Raw genomic sequence first — 6,314 nt, forward strand, 5'->3', positions numbered from 1 at the left:
TATTTTTTCTTTAAATTATAATTATAATATATTTAAATTATAAGTAAAATATATCATTTAATATGTAACTATGCATTTCATGTTACCAACTTTCTCACAAGACGCTAATACAATGGGAATGATCTTAGAATTGTTCCTGGCAAATAGTAAAAGGCTATTTAAGTATTAGCTGTTACAATGCTTTTCATTTTTATAATGGAGGAAATCATGGCAGATACATGTTATATAACTTGCTCAAAATCACACATTAAAATGTGGACCTAAGATAAAAACCGAAGCTAATAGAATCTATTTACTTATTAAGCTGAAATCAGCTGTTTCTTATTATTGATTTTTAATGGGAAATGATACTTAGTAATCAAGATTTGACCTCAAAATGTACATATGGCTAAGGATGTGTCATTGCTTCTAGGTGCTTTCCAGGTTCTTCTGTTTCTTTCCAAAGAGCTATAAAACACACACACACACACACACACACACACACACACACACACACACACACACACACACACACACTCTTCCACAGAGTTCTTCCTTACCTTATACATTAGATATTTGTATATTCTTTATTCCATGCTGAGTCCCCTGGTTCCTGAGAATATAAGTATATTTACCTATGTTCTCTTCCTACATCAGACACAAAAGAGTCTTGGATTTAACTCCATTTATTCCAAAACAATAAACAAGCATGTTCTGTCAGAGGACTGTGTCCAAAAATTACTTATATTCATACTATTTGGTGTGTATGTTATTAATTTGGAATGCAATTCAGTTTGTTTTTTAATGTTTAGATGCACTTTGGAGTTGGCCTGTTGTATTTTTTGTGATTGAATTTTTGAATATGAAAAGTATTAATGGTTCAAAAATCAAACCATATAAAGAGTTGAACTTGGTGAAGTCACACTCTCAGACCTATCACATTAATACCATTACCTCTTATTCTCTCTGGGAAATGATTTTCATTATCCTAATTTTTTTCTTCCTAGATTTCTTTCCGCAAAAATAACAAGTACTACATTGCCTTCTGATTTATTTTTCTTTCTTACAAAATAGTGATGTATGAAACATTACTTGGACCTTATGTTTTTGCTTAATAAATCATGGAAACCAGTCCATAGTGGTTTGTAGGGATCCCCACCCTTGTTTGTTTATGCTTCCATAGAAATCCAATGTGTTAGGTTGTTTCCAGTGTTTTATTACAGATAATGCTTCAGCGAATAAGTTTGTTCATATAATATTTCATATTTGTGGAGTTGTATCTTCAAATAAACCCCAGAAGCAGGATTGTGCCAATTGGCCCTTTCACTTAGTTTATGAAAGGGTCTATTTCCCCACAGCTTTTGAACTTTTACACACTTCATAGGTGAAAAGTAGTATCTGTGGTGGTTTTTATTTACATTTATCTTAATAAGTGTGAAAATAAGCATGCTTAAATGTATTTAAAGATGTTTTGTATATATATTTCTTCCATAAACTGTTCATTGCTTTGCTCTTTTAATCAGTTGAAGATTTGGGGTTTTTTTCTTCAGTTTTTAAGAGTCTTTTATATACTAGTCCTTTACCTGTGTTATGTTGCAAATATTTTTTCTAGTTTATTATTTTTCTTTGAACTTTGCTCATGGTATGTTTCCATAAAGTAGTTTTTATATGTATTTGAATTTATCAATATTTTATTTAACTGCATCTGGACTTTGAGTCATAGGTTGTTCCAAAATCAGCTCATAAAAAAAAATTTTGGAGTTCCCCTCATGGCTCAATGGAAACAAATCTGACGCTAGCCTTGCTTAGTGAGTCAGGAATCTGGCATTGCCATAAGCTGTGGTGTAAGTCGTGGATGTGGCTCAGATCACATGTTGCTGTGGCTGTGGTGTAGGCTAGCAGCCGTAGCTCTGATTTGACCCCTAGCCCGAGAACTTCCATATGCTGCAGATGTGGCCCTAAAAAAGCAAAAAAAAAAAAAAAAATTCTAATAATTCTCTTTTAAAACTGAAGCAGGCCCTATTAATAATACCACTGGTATTTTGACTATAACCCAGGAAAATAGGGACATATAGTTACTTGTTTATAAGTATTATCTCATTTAAACTATATAGCTAACATATGCATCTTTATTTTCTTACATAATTTATGTATGTATTTATGTATTTATTTATTTTGTCTTTTTAGGGCTATACCTGCGCTACAGCTCATGGCAACACCAGATCCTTAACCCACTGAGCAAGGCCAGGGGTCAAAATGCATCCTCATGGTTACTGGTCAGGTTTGTTACTACTGAGCTACTCATCTTATATAATTTTAGATGAAAGCTGTAGCTGTTCTGTTTTGTCAGCCTAAACATATTATCATTTTGTTATCAATGTCAGTATTAGGCTAGTAGGCAAAGGAATGCTGTAGTTTCAAATATTGTCACATTGTAGGACAAATATACATTAAGCATAGTCTGCCCCTTAAAGCTTCACTGATTAAAGAAGGGATTAGGCATATTTATTTATATCACTTTAGAGTTGAGCTCCAGATCCTTATTTTTACTTAATCATTAACAATTAATGCTCTGTAAAGAGAAATGATTAATCATCTTTAATTATTCTAAATGGTAGAAATTGTGTGTACTTCTTGAAACTCTTTTATAGTTGTAATCATCAGTTTAAAAAAATAAAAGGGAAATGCAAGCCATCCACATTAGAGCCAAATTAATTTCAGTGGGAAGAAGGAAATTAGTCCCTACTGTGAGTTTAATTGTGCTGATGTTTTACCTAGGTTATTTCAATTAATCCTCCAGGGAGCTCAATATATCCCATGTTATTATCCTCGTTTAACAAGGGCAGGCACTGCAGACCAAAATTAACTAATCTACCTCAGGTAGAGAGTTAGGAATGAGGATATAAACTCATCACTCCAAAGACTTTGCTTTTCTGTAATACTCTGGCCTCAAATGGAAAACCAGTTGCTAGGTTTTCGGGGAACATCTTGGAGTATAGTATTTTTACTTGTTTGACGGGCATGTGTTAGCATGGTAGCTAGCTGTAAGCTCCCGTGACACTCAAATCATCACTCTACCTGACACAAAATTTAAAGATGAACCCCATATTCCAGTGAAACGAAGCACAACAAATCACAGAAAATGCATTCCAATGCAGTCATGATGATAATCTTCCCAGTTCAGCTCTCAAGTGGGTTTTGGATATTTCTGTGTACAGGGATACGTGGCTCCTTGAGTTGGATCCCCCTCCCCCATATGGTTGTTATCCTTACAACGGATGTGTGCTCTTAGAACTCTGAGTCTCTTTAAAGGCTTCTTTCAGTAGGCCATTGAGGGATGGACTCGCTTCTTCTCAGGGTCTGAGAAATTAAAGGGCAAGCATAGCCGCGGGCCCCCATGTTGAAAGCACTATCCATTCCTTATAAAATGACAAAAGAAGCAGCAAAGCCAACCTTTTATTTTCCCACCTTGGACTTCGATCTATTTAGTAATGCCATGACATTTCTATCAGGTTTTCTCCACAAGGCCCTTTCAGAACACAAATAAAAGCATGAATACAGGAGCTAAGCTTTCTCCCATTCAACTTTCAGCTCTGTTAGCTTTCAATACCAGAAATGTATTTAAAACTGGATAAGGTTTGTTAAGTCTTATATACCACTGTCATTCATCCAGATAGAAAAGAATAAAACTATATATGTGATAAGATTTGCAATTCAAATCAAACTATTTCACTTTGAAAATATAGTGTGTTGTGAGTTGAAGAAGATAGGGAAAGCCAGAGTAAGGTTTCGCATTTACCTTTAGTAATAATATTGTGGTCGGTGTTCATAGAAGTTTAGCTATATGCTTTTGCATATTGTAAAGAAGATTTTCTGATGTGGTTAAGTTTTACATTTGATGTTAATCTTGCTGTGCTGTGACCCCTCAGCGTTTAGAAAATGTACTTCTGAACAAATGTAGATTTTTTTTAAAGCATAAAAGCCAAAGAAACAAAGCTACTTCAAATTTTTTTCAATATGTGTATTTTAAGTCACATGTCATGTGTCTCATCCATATTTCACATAACTTATGAGATTCCTGCAAAGAGGCAGACAAAAAGAACTGAAGGGTATAATTAGAATCTTTCAAAATGGAATACAAAACAAACAAAGAACAAACTCTTTTCATAACAGTTATGCTGAATTTCACAGCTTGTCACTCAGAATAGTATTATTTTAATAATTTCCTAAGAAGCTTACTCTGACAGCTTCAACTTACTTTAACTTGAAAAATAAACTCAACAGTTTTTTGAATAGCTATGATATCAAAATACATTAGATTGATTTAACTTTGATTTTTAAAATTTTTCATGATGAAACAGCATAATAAATGTTTTCATGTTCTATGCTTGGGTAGTGACTGTGTGGTATATTATAGGTGGTCTTTAGGGAAAAAATGGAAGCAAGGGACACAAAATGAAATCATCATGACTACTATTTAAAATTGCACGAGGCTAGCTTCAATAGAGATTTATAGCTGAGTAAAATGCAAATAATAGATAATATTTTTAGCATTTTTATTCTAAATCTCCTGAATCTAAGAACTATCCCCCTAATCTGTGTGGCTGATCTATAAGGCTAAATTGATGCACTTCACTTCTTCTTCTGTAACAGATTCTCTGGTAGCAACATTGTTCCTTCACATCCCAAGTTGTTTTGGCCCATTGTGGACACCTGAATCAAACAGAGCCAATCAGATTCTTTTTACCATGAGGTTGGCATTTTGATCTGCTCACCCATTTTGGGGTATAATTCCTGGCTAACTCAATCCTATGACCCATCTAAGAGAAATGTATAAGAAATGTACTAAGAGAAAGTATAATACTTTCAACCTAAATGTCCATCAACAGAGGAATGGAGAAAGATGTAGTACATAGGTACAATGGAATATTATTCAGCCATAAAAAAGAATGAAATAATGCCATTTGCAGCAACATGGATAGACCTTGAAACTATCACGCTAAGTGAAGTTAGAATCTGAGGAGGAGTTGATCTACTAACCTTAGGAAAGTGTAGGAATAAGAGACATTTTAGAGATCTTAGCTGTTGAAAGTCTTTTTTTTTTAAAGTTTTATTGAAGTATATTTGGTTTACAAGGTTGTGATAATTTCTGCTGCACAAAAAAGTGATTCAGTCATACATATGCATATATCTATTCTCTTTCAGATTCTTTTCTCATATAGATCATCACAGAATATTGGGTAGAGGTCCCTATGCTCTACAGCAAGTCCCCAGTGGCCAATCATCCCATATACCTCAATGTGAATATGCCAGTCCCTCCCTCTCACCTCCCTCACCTGTCCCCTTTGGTAACCATAAGTTTTTCAAAGACTGTCTGTTTATGATCTGCAAATAAGTTCATTTGTAGCTTCTTTTTTAAGATTCCACATATACGTGATATCATATGATGTTTGTCCTTAATTGTTATAGAAGTATTGAAGCATTTAACATTCTAACACAATTTTAGTTACATTTTGGAAATTGGTTGGGATTTTTGGCTAAGACTTTAATTATACATTTTCTATTAAAAATGGAAAATAGGATGATGCTGAGGGTGTGGTCTGGCAAAAGTGGGTCCCATACTGAGGCTGGGTGCTGATCTGGCAAGACCAAAGTTACAGGAGAATGGACAGTGAGGTAGAGAGATGGAAGGGTCCTGGGTTTAATTGATGATGCTTCGCAAGGAGACAAGCTGCCTTATAAGGATGTTGCAATACTCCTGAAGAAGTTTTTTAAACCTGACCAGGACAATGTTGGTGCCAGAGAATCTGTTAAAGAAGGAGAAAAAAGTGGACCAATCTATCTTTACAATACCATGAGAACATTCTCCTCAAAGGAAACTGATGCCTGGCTCTTTGTGCACGGATGGAGTTTAGAAAAATACATAGAAAATGTTTCAGTCTAATTTTAATATTTTACTGATGGATCAACACTCAAAAATGTATACCCGCCTGTTTTGAGGCAGCAAAGTGCAATGTGAAAATATGTACCAGATTGAGAAACTGGTTGAGATTTCTCATGAATGCAAAATGTTTGGCACTTTGAATCTAATGTTCTTCATTTACCAGCTTGTGTATGAATGTATTTCACTCAACATTTGCCTTTAGCTCTGACTTTGCTTTACTATCAGATTTTAATACTTCCTTACTGCTTATCTTGTTCAGGTGATTGAAAATATAAGAGGGAAGGTGAAGAAAGAGGAAGCTGGACATAAGGAGTATCACTAAACTTCTCATATACCCTTGTTCTGAGAAGCATTCCTAGTGGATGTGTATGACCTCTGTTCATGTAATGGA

At 34.5% G+C, this 6,314-nt stretch overlaps 1 pseudogene; it reads left to right on the forward strand.

Annotated features, from left to right (window-relative positions):
* Positions 1-5,643: 5,643 nt before the first annotated feature.
* LOC125110395 (anaphase-promoting complex subunit 13-like) lies at positions 5,644-5,862 on the forward strand (annotated as a pseudogene).
* The last annotated feature ends 452 nt before the right edge of the window (positions 5,863-6,314 follow it).

This window comes from Phacochoerus africanus, chromosome 10, assembly GCF_016906955.1.
Source record: "Phacochoerus africanus isolate WHEZ1 chromosome 10, ROS_Pafr_v1, whole genome shotgun sequence".
In the NCBI taxonomy this organism is placed as follows: domain Eukaryota; kingdom Metazoa; phylum Chordata; class Mammalia; order Artiodactyla; family Suidae; genus Phacochoerus; species Phacochoerus africanus.